We start from the raw sequence: 22,570 nt of genomic DNA on the forward strand, positions 1-22,570 counted from the left end.
AATCCACCATTCAAACTCTGCATCTCTGTCGATTAATCACTACTATGTCTGCAAGATGGCAGTCTAAGACGTCCATGTGTATTCTGCTGCATGTACAAATGCCCTATATTGACGTTTTGGAGGGGAGACCAGCAGTGGCGGTTCTACACAGGGGCCTACAGGGGCCACTGCCCCTGTGAAGAAGCCCTTGGCCCCTGCTGTGGCCCCTGTGTCAAATTATTAATAAACTGATGAAAAACGATGTACGACAGAACAATTCTTACTTATTTTTTGTTCAAACAATACCTCATTGTAGACAAAAGGAACCCAGAATATGTACATTGTTTCATAGTTTAATTGTTCAATAAAAGCTTGTATATATAAGTAAGATCATTATTACTGTCCTGCACTTCCAAAATATAAAGAAAGTAATTGTGCACAAAAATGAGAAAATGTCATTGTTGTACAAAAATAATTGTTATTGTTGGTGAGTCTCATTGTTTCAATGTATTTGTATCTTCCAAATATACTTAAATAAGATGTTTAAATAAGCTAAAATAAAGGTTTTGAATGCTTAAATATCACCTTTGCCGTTTTTTAATGTGCCCCTCTGATTAAACACTGGCCCCTGCTTGGCCCCCACAGGAACACTGGTCTAGAACCGCCACTGGAGACCAGTCTTGAAATAACAGCGGCAGCTTGAGAAAATAAGTGAGACATAGTGTGAAGCGGAACAGAATATATATAACGGAAATAGGGGCTCATAGAAATCCAAAGCAACAAAGACAGGAAGAGAGAAAAATATAGGAAGAGGCAGAGGGTGAATCCTGGGGTTTGAACATCTGCTAAAGCTTCAGGAAACTTAATCACTTCATGGCTGAAGGTGGAAGTCTTACCTGTCTGCACTAAATCATGCCAACATACAGTACACACACACACAAGGTGGTGAAGACAACACAGATGAAGGACAGCTTTTCTGACTTCCATGGGGAAGAGTACCCCTCCCCCCCTCCACACACACACACACACACACACACAGTAGATTAATTTGGACACTGCGTCTCATCTCTGTCTACCTCTGCCATGAACATCTGTCACCTCAGCAGGATCCAAACTGCTAATAAACATGCAAAGGCATGCTCGTGAGCACACAAACACACTCACACACTCATGATCTCTATTTCTCTCTCATACTCTATCACACACAGACACCCTCCCTCCAGTCAAAAAAGATGGCTAAATTTGGCCCAGTCTCCATGTGTTAGTGCTTCAGCATTGTATCACTGTCTCTCTTAATGCACACCTGCACCCACAGCCACCCAGCATAGTTCAGACATCCTCATCTCTGAATTGTTTATTTACCTGTTTTTGTTTTTTGGGGGGAAGACAGAACTATCCATGTTCATACAACAATACATACTGATCCTTATGCAATAATACACTGCATCATGTTGAAAGAAGTAAGACACATGTTTCCTTTCAGATTCCCTGGGGTATAACTTTCGTCACTGCTAACAGTCGACAGTTGCTCAGATGCTGTTTATTGGCACGTGAAAGGGGAAGAAGGTCTGCGCGTGCAAAGTTCACCTCAGAATATTCCACAAGGAATTGGAAATTCCCCCCTCGCAGCAGACACAGAAACATGCAGGTGTTAACTGTAATATTTAACTTTTGAGCTGCAGGGTGAACAGGCTGCATTTCACTGTTCAAGGTACTGTTTGTACTGTATAATCTCTGAAACAGGTTTTTGAGGATGTGTGCATGTACCCCCTTTACATATTTTGCTCAGCACTGGTTTCAGTTATTGATTTAATTTGGTCATGAGAAGTTAAATTACGAGCAGTAGTACAGTAAATATTTAAGACAGTGTAATTTTAGAGCCTAGTATCTAAAGTATCTAAAGCCTGCATTCTTTATAATAAGCAGCAGGGGGCTGCTCCACCTGTTGCAAAAATAAGTCATGAGAAAATGATCTTATTGCTCACTTGATTAACCTCAGTAAATATTTTCCTTATGAGTTTATGGTCCCAATCACTAGTTTTGAGTCTTTATCAACACAGCATAATATTAATTTTGTAAGTTATGGTCCCATTTAGAGAAAAAAAGACAATAAAGCAGGTATGCTTTAGGACATGGCTACTTTGTGATTGACTGCCACAGTGACCTGTCAATCAGAATAGAACCATAGCAATACACATACATGTTATGTGTACATTTAAATATCCGTGAACATGTTTTTTGGTGTCTGTGTTTTCAGTTCTTTCAGTTAATTATAACATTTTGGTTGCATTTAAAAAAGGCCTTTTTCAGCGTTCAGTTGGACTAAAAGAAAACATTCTGGTTGTTCTTTCTTTCCCCGCTAATTACATTAGTATAAGCCTGTTTACTGGCAGGCACATTTTTCATTTCATCCCAGACCTAACGTGAGCTGAATTAGCTGGTTTGCTATCCGGTACCAGGCCCTACTCGGCTGGCAAACACTATGTATGGTCGGTCATGACCCAAAAAAATCAAGATGCCGTTGGCAAAAATGACAAACCCAAGGCTTCACACCAGTAGTCCATGAATCAATAAGTGTCACAGTGGCTACATCAACTTCTTGACTGTGTATGCTTGCTCCACCTCTCCATGAATTTGTATTCTAAAACATGCTGCATCCTAAAACTGATCTATTTTCTATTTATAGTAGATACACGTTGGAACAAACTGTAATGAGGAGAAAGTTAATCGCAAAGTGCGAACCAAAGAAGCAGATTTTTCACCAAAGTTAGACCTTAAAAACCTTGCATATGAGCATACATAAAAGCTTTATGTGCAGTATAAACACTCTTCTAACGTTTTCTACGTTTAAAAAATCAATCAGTTAGCTTGTTGACGATTATTTGTCGAAAAATTAGAATGTTTTTCTGGTTAGCCACTTCAGGCTGCTCAAACTGTGGTGGCTGTTTCATCCTCTTCACTTTCACAGTCAAACTTGGTTTTGTCGGTTTTTGAAATTAATAGGTCAACATTTCCTGTTGCTACCTGTAAACAGCCTACACACAAGTGGTGTGACAGTATTGCCTTGAACTTTTTGAGTACAGCTGCAGCTAAAATGTCAGTCCCGACTGTGAGAAACTGCACTTAGTTGGATGCATAATGAAGGGGAAGTACCAAGAGAGGTTACCCACTGCTGCAAATGTCTTTCTGTCAGTTACCTTGAACAGTTTTTATATCTCCCAGTCCAGTATGCACAGTAGCTTTGCAATCTAAATGTAATACATTTACATTACTTCTTATTCTCATGTTGCAGCTTGGTGATAAAAAAAATAAAAACCTGTTCACATTTAATTAAACCAATGTTGTTCATTATCAGGCATTTCTCTGAAACACTGCTAAATTACATGTATATTCGTAATTATTATAGTTTTTTATGCATTCGATATTACCATCTAATTACATCATAAATGCAGGGAACACGGTAGCTGTAATTTAAAAGGGTATTAGTGTATATTGCCAGTAAAAAAAAAACACATTAGCTTAGTGCCTTACCTGGGCAATCCAATTCCCCAGTACATTCCCATTGTAGAGGTCTGGATCCAGTGAGGATTCCTCCAGTGTTAATTAAACCGTCTGTCTTGGAGAGAATTAAGGTCGTGATCTCCCAGACCTCACCACTCCCACACTCCCTGAGAAGAAAAGAGAGAAGAAAAGAGACTTAATGAAGGAATAAAAGGATGAAATGACTTAATGAACCGCCTAACGAGGCCTGCGGCCGTTTAATAAGGGCTTATTAAAGCTTAATTAGAGCAATAATCCAGCTTGTTTGGAGTCAGTCAGTGTTGACTTGTGGCTGATTGTGTTTTTATGGTAACTGCATAAACATGGAAGCATTGTCATTCCACAGGAAGGAAGACAAGTTTAACAGTGTGTGAGTGTGAGTGTGCGTGTGGAGCTGCAAAAAGGGATTCCAGAAATGATTACGTGAGAGCTTGAGGCGACCATTCAATCACACAGAGGCCCTGCAGTCTTTATCTGGTCACATGTTGTATTTCATCCACATCCACCATCTCTTAAAACACTACATCATCACCTCCTGAACACTTAAACTAAAAGTTGATCCAGATAGATAGATGGATGGATGGATGGATGGATGGATGGATGGATGGATGGATGGATGGATGGATGGATGGATGGATGGATGGATGGATGGATAGATGGATAGATAGATAGATAGATAGATAGATAGATAGATAGATAGATAGATAGATAGATAGACAGACTTTATTTATCCCAAGCTGGGAAATTACAGTGTAGCAGCAGCATTACACACAGAGACAATGACAACACAATTAAATAAAAAGAACAACTACAAATAAAATACATGATACCTTCACATCCCTTTGTGACAATAAGAGCTTAAAGACATATCTTCACATATTAGGTTTTTGGATCTGAGATGAGGAAGTTACTTTATGGACTTTGGCAAATGAGTCACGTGGTTTATATAACCCTAATGATTCAGCTGGCAGACTCCTTCCCTCATTGATTCAAACACAAAACACAGTGTTTCCTCTATCGACATCAGCGTGAATCACGTGAGTCAGACACTGCGCTGCCTTGTGCCTAAGGACACATCTAAAGAGAGTGTAAGGTATACAGCACACTTGAGGCTTCAGATTTTCATTATTCAGGCGATGATGCCATTACCCCTTGGAGGACTGAGTCAACCTCACAGCATGTTGTATCCTACTTGTATGGGAATGCCAAACTGCTCTCATTACCACAGCTCTCTACTCTGTCTCTCGGAGTGATTCATTTTATATCAGTGATTCAGATGTTTAATGCCCACAGGCCCTTGTATGGGCAATATCCAGTGGTCCCAGTAATGAAAGAGGCTACTCATCCTTCTTCCTGAGCATGTGAGAACCCACCAGATGACCCTGTCAAAGAAGTCTATGTTTATGAAATGCTGATTTTATTGAATCAGATGACACATTTGGGCACCCAGTAGTGCATGTGCCTGAGACGGAGGATCTAGATAGCTGTTTAGAACTGCCCCAGTTTTATTGACAGTAATGATATAATGTAGGGTGGTGTGTAAAAAGTAGGCCAGGGAGAAAATGACCACAAGAAATGCCATAGACATCATCCTGTGAACTGGAGTCAGACATGTTTCAGACAGTCCTTATCCAAAAAACTTTGGTCGTATTTGCAAGCAGCTTATTACAACCCATATTTACATTTGCAGTTAGGCAGTGATCACTAGCAGCCATAGTAATAAGGTGGAAAACAGGAAGTGAGGTGGCGGCGCATAAAGACAGTGACAGTCTGCTTAATGTGGTGGTAAATGTGTCAAACAACACAAGACTTTAACCAAAGAGACCTGTGTCTGTGTCCTGTTGGTGTCTTATTTGAAGTTTGTCATTCCATTATGTGGTGCTACGTAAAGTCACGCAACTAAACTAAGTCACACCGTCTTTCCTAAACCTAACCAAGTGGGTTTGTTGCCTTAACATAACCAAGTAGTTACATTTCAAAATGACAGTGGCCAAGTGCCCGATTCACAATCCTAATGATCAGGACTTGTAGATCACGAAGCGGCCACTGTTTCAAACAACCCATAAAGGTATGATTCAATTTTTGAATGCAAGCAGCAAGTTGATTCAGTATCAAAGTGTTATTAGGCATTAATAAAATAATCAGAGTTTAGTGAGATAGTGTTGGGTCTGGTTGGTGTGACTCACAAGTAGCAATCATCTTCTTGATGATGCCTCATGTCTTAGTATACACTTTTGTCTTCTTAATGGTTCAGTATTTTGACTCATCAGCGTATGAAGACCTAGTTATGGGTTCTTTACCCTGTTGGTAGAGCACCCCACCAAACAACAGCTTTTAATTAATTTTCTGTTTTTTGCTAGCAGACATAAAAGACAAGGAGGCACCTTCGCACAGTACAATGTCATTTGAGAGTGATAAACTGTCTTCCCCTCCGGTGTGGGCGGGATTTAATTACGCTCTGTTTCTATTGGGATGATAATGTCTTTTCTAAAAACTTGACCTGACTTTGTGCATCAACACAGAAGTGAGAATTCCTCTTAGCCACTCAAATACATAAAGAGTCAACATGGTCTCACAGGAATCCGTGAAATAGCCACGGATTTGCTTAACTCAAAATCTGTGGAATAGTCACGGAATCACTCAAATATCCGTCATATCCTGTGGCTATTCCAACATACAAAGTGATTATGTACATTCACTGAGTGAATAATTAGAAAATAAAACATATATTTCTCGCTAGAAATGTGATCAAAATCCATTTTTATGCAGAAACTAAGTCAAGATATTGATTTTTTCACTAAAAATGAGAGAACTGTCTGCCTTGTTTTTTGTTCTGACCGCCGGGACCTTGAAAGTCACGTGACTTGGAACAAACCAATAGGAAAAAATATCCATGGAATAGCCACGGGATATGACTGTCATTAACTTGCATTGTAGCCAAATCTGTGTCAGTTTCACGGAAATTTGAGTGATTCCATGGCTATTCCACGGATTTTGAGTTAAGCGAATCCGTGGCTATTTCACGGATTCCTGTGAGACCAGGTTCTAAAGAGTTCTCTTGGAGTCAGCATCTAGTGGCCACTAGAGGAATTACAGTAAGGAAGAATAATACAGTGTGTGTTTGCAAGTGGTTCAAAATGACTCAATACATGAGAAAAAGAATCACACACCGACACGTACTGTATACTGTATATTTGACTCAGATGACAAGCGCATGTGGTATTTTGTGATTAAAATGACTTCTATGAAATCAATAAGAGTGACAAGCATCCTCAGTGTGGCAGCCATATGCCTGTGTACACACCCCACACTGACACACTAACTGATGTATATTGCCAGAGCTAGATGACATCACATAGCTGTCATCTCTCCGTGAAAACACACCACTTTGCTGTGTGTGTGTGTGTGTGTGTGTGTGTGTACGTGCATGCATGAGTGTGTCTCTGACATTTGGGGCATTTGGCTTTTTATTCCTGTGGCACATCATTTACCACAAATACACACACTCTCCTTAGGAAACCGCTGACAGCTAACAAACACACACCTTTCTAGCACTGTGGTCATCATTTCCCACCATGCTGTCACTTTCAGGGCACTAATCCACCAGAGAAGTTCTACACACTACTATTTAAGTCAGTTAGCATTACCCCAGCAAGCAGGATTTAACTCATTTTGCCTGTAGCACTTTTGGTTTTAGTTAAACACAGCTGAATGATTTGCTCAAGCATTTATGGCAGATGAAACCCTGCTTCCAAGTTTTACTCATTCTCTTCCTGGAATCAAAACCATTTGGAGGGTGGAGAAAGGCTTAGTACTCTGTGTTTAGATCCAAACACGATGGGGTTTTAGCTCTTTAACCTTGAGCTTTCCAATGTGGTTATGATTTTTCAAGCACTTTCAACTTTCTCATTTCCCCATTTTTATATGAGTTTCGAGTTTTACACTGTGCTCCCACAGTCTGGGAATTATGTCATTCAACCCAAGAGCAGACTGAAGTCACACTCCGGAGGGTTATTAACAGATTTTAGACATTACAGTGCAGATACACTTTGAACATGGCACAGAGATGTGTGACAGCATCTACAAGGAAGGTTTGAACCCTTGCAGTCACAGTTCATGGCCCGTGTCTCTGGCAGCAAGTCTGCTGCTCTGCTAAAACACTTCAATCCCCTCCATTTATTTCCAGAACGCCAAACAGCTGACAATTTCTGCAGAAGGGCCAACAATTTCCATTGTTGTCATATATCTCCCCTCTTCCAGACATATGTCAATTTTATGTCAGAGGATTAGGGATGCCAGTTATTGTTCTGCAGCATGAGAATGATGTCAACTTTCCTACAGGGCCTTTTCTGTGAGATGTAGACAGCAAAGCAGCTGACAATTCCTGCAAAGATGCCAACACATCACATCATTTACAGAACTACTTCCCTGCTCTTCGGCTCTGTCAGTCGTACCCTGGAGAGTTAGAGAGGGGGAAAAAGAATGATGTCATCTTTCCAACAGGGCTCTAAATCTCAGAGTTATTATGCGAGTGCGCTGAGCTCTGGATGATGATGATGATGATGGTAGTGGTGGTGGTGATGGTGGTCAGAGCAGTGGTGATGATGATGGTGCTGGTCAGTGCAGTGGTCATGGTGGTGATGACAGTGATGATGCAATCTTTCCTAAAGCCTTTTCCCTTTTTAGTTTAACCACATGAGCAGTTCACCACTTCTCTTTCTGTAGTACAGAGGAGAAAACATTACTTATAAGAGCTGATTTACCTCTGCTATCCCTAATGTCCCTAGCAATGTATCTATTAATATTAATAGTATTAATGTGCCATAATTTGGAGGGGAAATCAAGTTTACTTTAAATTACAACTTGAATCACAATCCGGCTACAGTGGGTCACATGTTTTGGTCGTGCAGATAAAGAGTTAAGTTATAATAGATGAGCAATAAAGTATATTTTAATATCAATAAGCAAACAAAATAAGATTAATAAAGGCATGGCAAAGACATAATGGGTGGGTCATGGGTGTTTGTAATGCCATTATTAACACTTATATAAGCTTATCAACACACAATAATGTTAATAAGCATCTTGTAAGGACTTACAAGGGCCTTATTACTTGTTAATTAATGGTTATTACAAGGACCTTAATATAAAGCGTTACCATATTCATATTAAACTTTACACATATGAATGACCAGCTGTATCTGTGTGTCGGGTGATGCATCTGGTTTACAATAAAAGATTGCACTTTATGAGAATCTGTATGAGCTTTGCATTCAGTTGATGGTATATGTCGATTGTGTAGTTTAAATGTGAGTGTGTACGTAGGTACAGCTGCATCCATATATTTTTGAGTGTGCATGTATACGATTTTTTGTTTGTCTCTCTTTCATGGTATAAGTGCTTCTATATTTGTGCGTATGCATCTACATATACTTTATTTATTTACTTTAATTTATTATTATTTATTTATTTATTTGACACTTTTTTTTGGCCTTGTGAGGGGTGGGTGGGTAGGGTTGATTTGTTGTCATTTGTTCACTGTTCTGCAACCTGGAAAATTAATATAAATAAAGTTATCAAAAAAAAAAAAATTACAACTTGCTGTGTTGGTCTAACAATGATCGCCAGTAAATTCCATCCCGTTATCAAATTTACAATAATTTGAATCTGAATGGGTAAAGAATTCAGTAAATTGATAATGTAAATTGGTCCTGCATGGTCCACTTTTTATCACCTGCTTTCTCATAAAGTTGCCAATAAATAAGAGACCTAAACCAGATAATATTTCAGCAAAACACATATATATATGTCGATTCTATCATATCTTAACAGTTGACCCTGTGAGAGGATTCAGCATGTTGAATAAATGTGGCAGAGTTGTGGCTGTTTCGCCAAACTCACTTTTCTCATGTCATGTGTTCCATTGAAAGGTGGCCTCCAGTTTGTCCACTTTATAACTCATGTTTGCTCTGGAAATGTATATAATCTTGGCTGATACAGTGATAGGAATGAGAATGTATTTATATATCTATAATATAACATATTTAGTTAACACATACAGTATACACACAGTACACTGTGGGAAGTTATTGCATTGCCTGTCATGACAGACTGTTAGTAATATTTAGTATCTGATTCTGGGGTCTTTTTTCTCTCTCCTATGATTTATGATGTGGTGTGAATATATTTATGTTGTGTTATGTTATGTATTGGCTAAAATATAGTCCTTTTTATATTCTCTATAAAGGCTGAGCAAGAACATTCAGTTCCTTCTCTCTCTCTTAGTCATGAGTTAACATATTGAAAGTAACTTAAATTATTAGGCTGATGTAGTCTCAATGCTAGTGGGAATTTTTTTTTCTGAAAGGAGCCCACATGTTTGTGAGGAGTTTAAACTGGAGGCTCCATTGCTGAAGAGGCAGTCAATCCTCTCTTTCCCTACTCAGCACTGATGAGACACTGTGCTCACTGTTTGTATTACCGTCAAAAGCAATTACTTTAACATGTTCAAGTTTCAAATGTGAGTGAATAACTGTACATCATCATGAACCCATGCTCCAGACAAACTGTAGCCATCATTGTTTCCATTGTATTCAATCCCGTTTTTTTTTTTTTTCACTTATTTCCAAAGATTCCCTGCTATTTTCCAGTTCCACCCCTGTGTGTTATTACTAAACTATAAATTATGTCACTCTGCCACTGGGCTTCTTGCTCATTATGGCTAAACTGATAACACATGCGGAGAGGCTTTAACTGTTAAAACATTTCAACACTAAACAGCTGACTGTGCCGGAGCTTTTAAAGTGCTAGCACACGCAAAAATCAATTTAGAGCTAAAAATCAATGTCTTTAGCCACGTTGTAGCAAAGCACATCAATACAGGTCAGATGACCAACATTGCTTTCATATAGTGAAGGATGTTACCGTTACAAGGCTGAGAAGTTCAAAGCTTTCACAAATTCCAATATAGCACACAGTCTGGTCTAATACCAAATGCTGTAAGTTTGTAGGCATCTTTATCTGTGTTTGTTTCCACTGGTTTCAGTTGTTTTCAACAATCTCTCCCATTTCCTACATTTTCCCAGTTACACCCTTGTGCGTTAAACTATATCTAGTTTTACACAGGGCATGATGTCATTCTGCCTGCGGGGCTTTCCCACATTCATGGCTCAGCTGATAACACATGTGGTGGAGAACTGTTAAAACACATGGGTGTGTAGCACTTTTAAACTTCTAACCCATATCAACCTTCCCTGAGAAACAGAGAGGGGAGGGGGTTTGGCAAAGAAAACAGGTCCCTTTTTCCCCCACCAGAAACCATCAGCTTTAGAGCTCATCTAGATTGTGATTACCTTGGCTGAATACGGTAACCCAGCCCATGTTGTTGCAGCCAGGCTACAGCTGCGCCTTCCTCCATAAAACCTCCAAAAGTCATTTCATAACTGTTCCCCTCACCTTGCTGATTTGCAGAACTACAAGCTGCACTTGAATAACTCTGCAGGAGTGCAGGGCCTTTTAAACGGTCACAGCGAAGCTGTTGAATTCCGCATACTGTGGAGCCTGAGAGTTGTTTGACATCAGTGTAGGTTGTGGTTGCTCACTTGATCCACACTGCTGTACAAACCAAACACTTCTCACCCAACAGCCCAGTGAAAAGTCCGATGCTTTCTTTCAGTTAATCTGTGCTATGAGTCAGGGAAACTAAAGTAGACTCTACATACATACATACAGAGAAAACATCTGACTCACTAAACAGGCCTTTTATGGTTCTGCAGCACTCTAGTAGCTTATCCTTATTGTGTCAAACGCTGCACCACTAAACACAGTATGGTGCAAACACAGTATGGAATAACATGAACACGTAGTCATCCTAAACAACAGTGGGATGTTTGCCAATGACTCTTAAAACAACATACACAACTGTTCTATTTAATGTTGAGTCGCAGTTTTAAAAAGGGTTTTACTGTCACATGATTAATGTTGTGAAACAGAACTACTTGCATAGGTTTAGGCACAGATGCTTAGTCTCAACTCAACTCAACTTTATTTGTAAAGCACTTTAAAACAACCACAGCCACAACAAAGTGCTGTACATAAACAAACAGAACAAGAGACAATAAAATAAATAAAACAGGAATAAACACTAAAATAAATAGATTCATTGCTTTTTAAAAAACAAGTTAAAAATGAAATAAATAAAAGCAAACCATAAAACACTAAAAACAAAAGCAGAGTCTCACGCGTGGTTAAAAGCCAAGGAATAAAAATAGGTTTTAAGATGAGTTTTAAAAATGGACAGTGAGGAGGCTTGTCTGATGTGCTAGTCAACAATAATCCTTGGTTAGGTTTAGGAAAAGATTATGAATTTGGTTAAAATCAGTTGACATTGTAAAGTTACATTACATCACATTATGGTACATTAAAATATGTTGCATCACATCACGTCTCCTCCTATCAACTGTTAATGTACTTTTAGATCTTGGTTGTTTTAAACTATACATGCTGAGCTGATTAGAGGCTGCTTGGCACCCTGTGTACAGAGCGCCATCAGAGAAACACCAATTTTGAATGTGACACTGCTTTGTTCAGTGGTTTCAGTGGTTTTAATCAGTGGGTCTGTTTCCAATGAAGAGGAAATGACCTTAAGCTCCCTGTGACAACCTCCTGAACAATAAACACAAAACCTTTAGTTTGACTGAGAGATTCCTAGTGGTGGAAAATCACATATTGCAAATTTATGTTAATATAACTCTTAATAATAATAAAACTATTTGCATCGTATGCAGGACACAAATAGTGATCCTGTCCTGTGTTTGTTTGACCCATCCAACCATCCCACTTCCTACCCACCTGACTTCCTGCATTGCTCCCGTCATAATATCTGCAAAAAAATCAGCGTAAATATAAGTCATAACAAGCTGCTTGTAACGACCCATAGAGACCTATGCAACCATTTATAGGGTTAGGGAGGTCTGGTAAATATAGTTTTATGCAGCTATACAAAATGAGAAGAACTAATACATATTTAGCTGTATGTGGGGGAGGGAAGGCACTCTAAAATGAACTCAATTCCCACTGGGGCACTTACAGGATAAGCTCAGCTGATACTGACCCTCGAGAGGAAGTTGGACTTGTTTATGAAGGAAATGACATCACTGGGCTTGGACCAGACAATGACCTCATGCTGACAAGATAATATGGCCAAGAGCGAGAGAGAGATAGAGAGAGAGAGAGAGAGAGAGAGAGAGAGAGAGAGAGAGAGAGAGAGAGAGAGAGAGAGAGAGAGAGAGAGAGAGCACTGTTGTGTTTGGTTGCAGGAGTCACACGTATACAAATGAAAGGTGGCTGAGTGCACCAGTGTTATTTTAAACCTTGGTGTGTAATAGATGTGGTGAGTCACTGCTTAGCAACATTCACTGATTTTAACTGGATAATGTCTTAATAATGGTCAGTCTCTTGATTTGCTGGTTCTTAACAAATATTCAATGTAAAAATGTAGGCCAAATTTTCTCACATGGGAAGAATGTGAGGAATTTGTTGCTCCACTTGCCTTGTATTTTCAGTGCAGTAGTGTTGTCTCAAATCTACATGGTGCTGGAAGATGACACAATGACAGACAAAAAGCTGTTTTCTCAACAAACATACCACATCGTGAGCTCTAATGCGACAGGTGGTAAATATTTAGCACGGTGGGGTATCATACAACCTATCTGTGTTGCAGCCTCAGATCTGTGATGTTACTTGTGGGCTGAGATAATGAGCACAAGTAATAGAAAGAAGGAAATATATTTTATTCAAATTTGAAAAGTTTGAAAAAGACCTGTGAGTAATTTCAATGAATGTCTAAGCAGAACATTTAATTTTCTTGGACACCCTCGACTCCTGGGGGATTTAGATAAACAAGATTTTCTGGAAAGTGAAAATTATTAAAAGATAAGCAACCTATTTCTGTTTCTGCATTGTACAACTGTTTTTTTTTCTTTCTTTTAATGTTGCTGTTCCAAGCCTATTCACTCACACAAGGGACCATTACAACTTTCCAAAACAACATTCTGTTGCTCTGCACTTTCTATAAACTGCTCTGTGACGACCTCTAATTGTCCCGAGGATTGGGACAGCGTGATTGAAAATAAAAATCCTTCACGCCAAAAAAATGACTGGAGGGGGTTTGGAGGAGCTGTTGGACCTCCCAAGAGCAGAGCTGGACTAAAGCCCAAAAACAAAGCTTGCTGCCGGGTTAAGGATCTTAGAATATGCCCTGGATTATGGAGCCAGAGAGCCAGAACATGCCCAGGGACAGTGGTGGAAAACTAATACTGATTTTGGCTAAAGAGGGGTACTGGGTTGTGTGAGAGACAGTTTGTTCAGTGTTGTTAGGATAATGACAGTATTCAGGGGATAAAAATAATGGAATTTAACAGGAGGAGTTTACCGTTCGCCAACAGTGAGTTTATAGGGCAGACAGCTGTTTTTCCTGCATTTATCCATGAGTGGAAGGCCAACATAATTAGAAATGATCGCCACTGCTGAAAGAAAAAGTGTTATATGGGCCTTTTTTTTTTTGCATGAATATCTCCAGTGATTTATAAATCAAAAATTCAAATGTGTGGCGCAGTAACTGGCATAGTGATTAAAATTTTAAATAAAGCACAGATGATGTTCTGTGTAAGATTTACAGGGGGTGAATGCAGGCATGCAATAAGTGTAAATCACAATAACAGCACAAAGAAGATTTCGTTTTAATGATATACGGGGATATAAATTCAAATAATAACCAAAAATCTGAATTCTCCTTTAAAAAAGGGCCAAATAACTAAACATAATTACCCTGTATGGTTTCAGTAAAAGCCTAATACTTTAATTATAGTCACACTGTATAAATAAACTGCACCACAGTCATGGCATTTAAAGCTTGAGGGAGGAACACACTACCCAACTGGACTGTGGGCAGGTGGCAAAAAAAACCCAAGGATGACTTATAACTAAAGAACACAAAGATACATTCAATAGAGTACTTAAACAAATTAAAATACTTATTCAATAATGGAAGCGCTCTAAATCTTGTTCATAGTTTGAGTTTATCCAAGGCTGGACTTCAACATTAATGTTTCAGACGGTATATTTCAGACTGAAAATCAGTTGTATCTCTAATAAAAACATTCTCAAAGGCCTGTCAAGGATCATCTTTCCAGGTCTAACGGCAACAAAGTCGAGTGAGTTAATTTACACAAACAGAACGGTCCCATCTGGCCTGATTAACATACTACATTGGTAATGCTAACTTTTAATGGTGTGATCATCTCACACGCTCATTTTCACTGAATCCTTAATGCAAAATTAGCATATTAGAACAACATATTGTCTCTCACTTGCCCAGGGGCCTATTGCAAGGTGGTGTCAGTTTCCATTTCTGTCTTGAGGAGTACTGTTCATTTAGACACTTAAAAAAAACACATCATGTAAAAGCATGTGTCCTTGGACAAGAATGTAATTTGATTTATTGCCTGTTTGACATAATTGTCAAAGTCAATCAAATCAGTGATGCGTTGCAGAGGTGTTGTCTCTTCTACATTCAGAATAAACACAACAGAGACTATTAATGCGTACCCAGGTGAGTTGATTTTGTAATTCCCTCTGTGTTCTGTTCAATGTGTCCAATAGTGTCAAAATGCATTTTGAGTGAATTAAATTGCATCAATTTTGCTCTCAATTTTCAAATCAGCCAAACCATTTTATTAAATCCTTTTCAAAAGCAGAGAACTTTCCAGGGAAAGTATGATGTGAGATTTAACATCTAATCATTGAAATGCATGCAGCACAGACTGCAGTCTCACTGATCCGCCCCCTACACACCCACCCGCCCCTACACACACGCGCTAAAATACTGTCCTCTGCAGAATCTGTCGCACTAATAAGTCACAGCGTCTCTTCATGCAAGGAAGAGGAAACATAAAATAAAAATGCAAACGCCGGCAACAGCCTTTTAATGTTGCCATAAATCAAGAAGGACCATCAAAGGTAGCTGGTAGCTGTAGTGGAATAACTCCCTCTGTTAGACACACACTAACACACACACATGCATACAGATTAGGTGAAGTAGGATAGATAAGATAGATAGATAGATAGATAGATAGATAGATAGATAGATAGATAGATAGATAGATAGATAGATAGATAGATAGATAGATAGATAGATAGATAGATAGATAGATAGATAGATAGATAGATAGATAGATAGATAGATAGATAGATAGATAGATAGATAGATAGATAGATAGATAGATAGATAGATGGATGTGGTAGTTCTTCGGGTGACCTAAACATTAGACTAGACAGACTAGAAGTGACAATGCAAGGGTTACAAATGTAAGTTAACATGAACACCAATCTCCTAAATCAATGTCCTGTGCTTGTTTAACCCATCCAACACACCGCCCGCCAACCCTAAGTGGACTTTGTCATTCTTTATATTTTGCTTACGCCTTTGCTTTTGCACTCAGTTACATCACTTCAACCTTGAGCCGCTGTCATAATAATAATGGCCACTAGAGGGCATCAATATCTACAAAACGTCAATACTTATGTTTTTAAGCGGCAGAACATACGACACATGGGGACATTTTTGGGGGAAGAAAGAAAAAATCGAATTGACAAGCATTCACAGTCGCCCATGAAGTTGGAATTAGAGGTAGACCGATATATATATATATATTTAACTTGTATCGGCATTGGTCGATACAAGTTTGCCGATCAATGAGCCCATTTCACTGAGCCAATACCAGGCAAGGCTCGGTGCAACATCTGCCATTCTCTGGTGAGCTGCTGCTGATACCGGAAAAAAAGAAAAACACATCAAATATGTGGATCATCTGAGGCGCCACCACCTCGAGGCCTATTAAAACATACACATTGTTTGCTATCCAACTGCTACTATGTTTTGTTTGTTTTGTTAATAAATGTTTCTTTTTTTGTTTAAATTGAGACTTGTGTAACATTTGTTATCTTTGTGTCATTTTTATCACGTAAATGGAGGGAGAAAAGGAAATACTGGCTTCAAGAATCGGCCCAAAAAAATCGGCATCACATATCAGGGATCGGGTAAGACTGATGTCAAAATAATCGGTATCTGCATCGGCCTTAAGAAAAACAATATCGGTCAACCATCCCATCTTCTTTTAATTTATTTTCAATCTAATTTTTTTTTGTTTGTTTTTTTTTTTGTTACCTTTGTCAATTCTGTATTTTATTGCACTTTTTGCACTTTCATGTGAAGCACTTTGGTGCGGCTAAGCCGTCTGTAAATGCGCTATATAAATAAATTTGACTTTGACTTTAAAATTAAATTAAATTAAATTAAATTTAAAATTAAAATGTTTTTGTTTCCATGAAATGATTGTGACGATGTGATTTATTGACATGACAGATAAAGCGTATATCTTCTCAAAACTTTATTAATCAATCTCTTCCAAACATATCACAATGATAATCAAACCACAATGAACAGAGGTTTATGTCTGAAAACAAAATGATTCCAACTTTTTATAAATATGTTACATTTTTGTTTGGCCCATGTCATATCCTCTAACATGAAGGGGGCGGGGTTTATGACAGATACTGCCAGTCACCAGGGGGCGACTAAGATGTTTCAGCTTCATTTGAGGGGAGCGGTCATGCTGTCCATCTTTATATGCAGTCTTTGATAGCTAGAACGATCATTATCATTACTCATAACTCCTTGAAAGTGACGCTGTGCATGGTACAGATAAGAGCTTTGAAGAGTGTTTGTGGACGTCAGTCTCACATACACACATGTGCCTCAGACCACCATTGAAGCCAATAATAACTCTGGATATTAACTATATCAAAGCAGAGACAGGCTTTCTTTTTAGCCACGAGTAAAAGGTAGAGAGAGAGAGAGAGAGAGAGAGAGAGAGAGAGAGAGATAGGAGAGTAGAAGACAGGTGGGGAGAGGGAGAGAGGGAGAGAGGGAGGAGGAGGGAGCCAGCATATTTCACCTCCATTCACCTGCTGACATGGCCTCTCAAAGAAACCTTTCATTAGGCCTTCAGAACAGTCAGCTTAGTCTGTCCAATGCCGTCAATTTAGCTGTCATATTACACTGGCTCACTTTCTGCTCTTTCATCTAGGGGATTTTTCATCTCATGATTTTCATACGGGAGGATCGGCAAAAGAGGTGCATATGCGCAAAGCCTCAGAAGTCAAACCATCTAATACATCAGTTAAGTGATTTAAGGTTTGCATGGTTAACCTGTGCACACCTGAATCCACCCGAGCAGAAATAGTGCTTAAGGAAGTAACACTTTGAAAGAGAACCTTTCAGCAATTTATCACTTTAAAAAAAAAGAAGGTGTTCTGCATTATTTCAGCTTTTATCAGTCAGGCATAGTTGATCTAATATAATCTGTTACTCTTGCCAAAACAGTTTAAAACATCTGTGCAGACAGTGTTTCCTTAAACGTGTTTCAGGGCTTAAAATGGGCCATGACCTATATTTTATTCAAATATTCTTGCACTTTCTTTCTTTTTTTTCTCTTTTTTTCAGGTTTGGATTGACAAAAGAGCTAAACAGCCATGCTTCATTAGAATTTTGAACAGACTTTTTTTGGATTTGGGTGGGGCTACGCCTAATCCTTCATGGCTGAGTTGAGCTCTGCTGCAGATATGTGTGGTTCACATATGGGATCTCAATGGGTCCTTTCAGAGGGTGATAATTTAGTCTGCCAACACCTCTTCTAAATCATTAACTTTAGGGAAAGTTAGCCAAGCAAGCTTATTTTTTTGCCTAGTTGTGCAGTGAGAGGAATGCTACATGCATACACAGACACACACAGGAAGAGAGAGATTAAGAGAGATACAGAGAGAGAGAGAGAGAGAGAGAGAGAGAGAGAGAGAGAGAGAGAGAGAGAGAGAGAGAGAGAGACCCTAAAGCTCTCACCTTAAAATAGAGCACATCAATAACATTCTGATGTTGATGTAAGACTTGAGAGGATTGGCTGGTTCCACTTTCCACAGAACAGGCTCAAACTACCCTCCTGTCTCTCTCCAAAGCGTTTCAGGCCACCCACAGATCATATAGAGACTTTCTATATACTCAACATCTAAAGAGTGGTGTCAGCAACTTCTCATACCATCCTGCTGCCTCCCTCTTCCACTCTGTCTGGTGAAGCTGACCTTCACAGCTTTAGCTACTTTTATTCAGATTATATAATGGAGTACAAAAGAAAATGACTTTTGCACATTCAACTCTCGAGGTCTGCAACATAGATATTAAAAACATTAAAGTTAGAGTTATTTTTGTATTCCTCCAAACCTTTTAGGGATACTTTTTTAAGAGCTGCCCATCTGTGATCAATTTCAACCCAGGATTCTGCCGAAAGGCAACATGATTTTTTTGTTGTTGTTGTTGTTTTTTCCCCCAAACTGAGCAGAGCTGGTAATCCAAAGACACCATAAAACTTTGCAACCCCACTGTTTTACTGAGCTCTGGTTTGCACAAATGTCAAAGCTTCTTACTTCCAACAACTGAACAACTTTGCATACAGTAGCCCAGCTGACCTGGGAGCATAGAAACTGTCATCCAATGATGAATATATTGTCATTCCAACAGATAAAAGTATATTTAGCAAAACTTCTGGCAAATGTGATAAATTGGAGGGTTACAGTACCTTAAAGCAGCTATTCTCAACCTTGGGGTCGGGACCCCAGTTGGGGTCGCGAGATGATTTCTGGGGGTTGCCAAATCATTTTGGAAGTCAGCTCTGACTCCACTGTGTTAAAGTGTTCATGTGGTTTAGTCTTTTTGGTCATTTTGTGTCTTTTTTGGTCATTTTGTGTCTTTTTTGGGGGGAATTTTGTTTCCTTTTTTGGGTAATTTTGTGTCTTTTTTTGTCATTTTGTGTCTTTTTTTGTCATTTTGTGTCTGTTTTGGTAATTTTGTGTCTTTTTTTGGTCATTTTGTGTCTTTTTTGGGGTAATTTTGTGTCTTTTTTTAGTCATTTTGTGTCTTTTTGTGGTCATTTTGTTTCTTTTTTGGGTGATCTGAACTGTGCGTGTAAGATTGTGTTCAGTGAGCAGGGGTCGCGGACAACATGCATGTTAAATTGGGGGTCGCGACTCAAAAAGGTTGAGAACTACTGCCTTAAAGGCCTGAACAAAATAATTCTAAAAGTCTACCATGGTCCTGGAAACTGTTGGTAGTCATATAACATAGAATCAAAAAAAGCTGGGTGGCTATGAAAAACAGAATGCATCACATTTAGAATGAGTGTATACGTTTACCAATTGAGCATCAGGTATCTTGTCTTTATACTCTACTTAAAGGGTATGCAAAGCATTGCATTCTGTTTTTATGATGTTTTTTTCACAGCAACTTTTCAGGAATGTGGGTTGTGTATGGCAGGAAAAAACTACTTATCAAGGAAATGTCACAAGCTCAAGACTGCATCAGTGACACTAAAAGTCTTGTGGTTGGTGTCAACATTGGGGTTCTATACACTACAAAAATATACACTTCAAAAGTGTGGGATCTACTGCCACAGAAGCGTGATTTTTGCTTTGCAGATAGATGCTATTTTGTATGATGGTTTTTGCAAAAAATGTCCTAATTTCTTCACCGAGAACAAAATGCAGTACAGTGGTTCAAGCAGACTGACAACTGAAAGGGCAGAAAGAGACAAAGATCCCTCTGAGCAACAGTCAAATAAGAATAGAAGAAATCAGCAGTCTTTGGTAAAAGAAACTGGAAGCTTAGCAACAAAATATGTGCAGACTTAAATAGGAACCAGTTTCTATTTCAGTGTCGAGTGCACAAGAATGCCTGTGACAAGCTTAAATTAGCTAGGTTAGGTGTGTTGCTTCAGCAAAGCTATTCTTCAAATTTTGGTGGGTGGGGATTCCAGCATTATTCTCCTCTGTCATGCAACACTGTGGGGGCATCAACTAAATACAGACTTTAATAATTAAGCTGTTTACTGTTTTACCTCTGTTAAACATCCATTATTAAAGAAAAAAAGATTTTTTTTAAATGATATAACGGCAATTTTCTCATTTTTTTCTCAGTTTAGTTTGAACTCAGCACCTTTCCCATTTAAGTTGCATTATTATTTTTATTATTATTTTTATTATTACTATTGGAAATGGGTCAAAGATACAGCATCTCAATTAGGGCGGGTGGATTTAATCACAAGCTTGAATAAACAACAGCATACTTGCGGTCACAGCACGAGGGAACAATCAAAACTCAATCCCATTCATTCATTAGCCGTGCAAAGATAATGTTCACGAACAGCAAAAAGCAGTGAAGGGTATTATTGTGACACTCTCTGCCTGCGTTGGTGCTGTTCTGTAGCTAAGCTTGACCTTTGACCCCTATAAAAACACAATGTAAGTATAGGGATCAATAAAGCATCATATTATAAGTGTTACAACACATTCAAACATGATGATTCTTTAAAAAGAGCCTTAGAGGCTGATGATCTTTATGTGAATGCAACAACCTGGTCTCACAGAAATCCGTGAAATAACCACGGATTTTGCTTAACTCAAAATCAGTGGAATAGCCACGGAATCGCTCAAATTTCCGTGAAACTGACACGGATTTCGCTACAATGTAAGTTAATGACAGTCATATCCCGTGGCTATTGGTTTGTTCCAAGTCACGTGACTTTCAAGGTCCCAGCGGTCAGAACAAAAAACATGGCGGACAGTTCTCTCATTTTTTGTGAAAAATCAATATTTTGACTTAGTTTCTGCATAAAAATGGATTTTGATCACATTTCTAGTGAGAAATATATGTTTTATTTTCTAAATCTTCACTCAGTGAATGTACATAATCACTTTGTATGTTGGAATAGCCACGGGATATGACTGTCATTAACTTGCATTGTAGTGAAATCCGTGTCAGTTTAAAGGAAATTTGAGCGAATGCAAGTCTGTTAATTTATCCAATATTACTATTTCTTAAAGGCTATCATACAGGTGTGAAATCTGTGATAACATAAAGATAACAAGGATGCATCACCCTGAAATGTGTTTTCTTTTGCACAACATCACTGTATTTGGTTCCATTAGATTTATATGTGTTATTCTCCCTGAAATTTCCAGTGATGTGGCTGTTTTCTTGAACTGCACATCAGCAGTATCAGCTTTGGATTTTTCTGCCAAAGACACCTAAAACTACTTGGCACAGCGGAGGGACAGGCCACTGTGAGTCCTCACAGGTCACATTACAGAAAGTCCGTTTTGTCATTTGTTTCTGTTTAGACGAACGTGATCAAATCAGAGTCCTGTAAGGTGAAATAAACACAATGTGGCTTATGAAAAGTCCCAGTGTGGCCACAAAGCTACACAGACGTTCGTCCTCAGAGATGCAAATAGACAAGCAGAAAACCGACATGCAGGAAAACACACACATGCAGACAGACACGTACAAACACACAAGTTTGGCCACCCAGGATGAGCGAGAGAGATGGAAACTTTAACTGTGTTTATAACCTAACTCTGGATTATAGGGTAGACTGAGAGAGAGAGGGGAGTTTCAGTTGCTCAGCTGTAAATAATTAAAATGCAGCCCTCCCCTACTTCTCTCCCCCTCCGCTTCTCTCTCTCTCACACACACACATACACGCACACATACACAATAACCTCCATTATCTTTATTATAACTTCCCTTCCTGATATATATTAGTTGTTGATTTTACAGAGAACAAGCGCAGCAGGCTTATCTTGTTAAAACACAAGGTGTGTGTGTCTGAGTCTATGTGGTTACCAAGCTATGTCAGGTAGAAAGGCATGTCTCAAACGACAGGTTTCGTTCCACCGCCGCTGATAAACACACATATCTTCCTCTCAAACACTAAGCCAGCAGATACTTTGATTGTGCAGTCAACTCACCAACAACCCTGAAATGTTGTAATTTGCAGCTTGGTTTTTTTGAAAGCAAAGGCAATCAATATGACTATTTAATCATTTAAAAAGCTTTTTGATGAACTTAACTGAAATAAATGATCTCAAAAAGCCTGTTTACTTCCAG

The 22,570-nt window shown here is 38.8% G+C and overlaps 1 long non-coding RNA gene across 1 annotated transcript in view; it reads right to left on the minus strand.

Annotated features, from left to right (window-relative positions):
- LOC131977010 (uncharacterized) overlaps positions 1 to 22,570 on the minus strand; it is a 93,664-nt gene that overhangs the window by 25,507 nt on the left and 45,587 nt on the right. Inside the window, exon 3 of the long non-coding RNA XR_009394841.1 lies at positions 3,511 to 3,647. This is a non-coding gene — a long non-coding RNA (uncharacterized LOC131977010). The remainder of the gene's footprint in view (positions 1 to 3,510; positions 3,648 to 22,570) is intronic.

The sequence above is a fragment of the Centropristis striata genome, chromosome 8 (genome assembly GCF_030273125.1).
Source record: "Centropristis striata isolate RG_2023a ecotype Rhode Island chromosome 8, C.striata_1.0, whole genome shotgun sequence".
Classification (NCBI taxonomy): Eukaryota; Metazoa; Chordata; class Actinopteri; order Perciformes; family Serranidae; genus Centropristis; species Centropristis striata.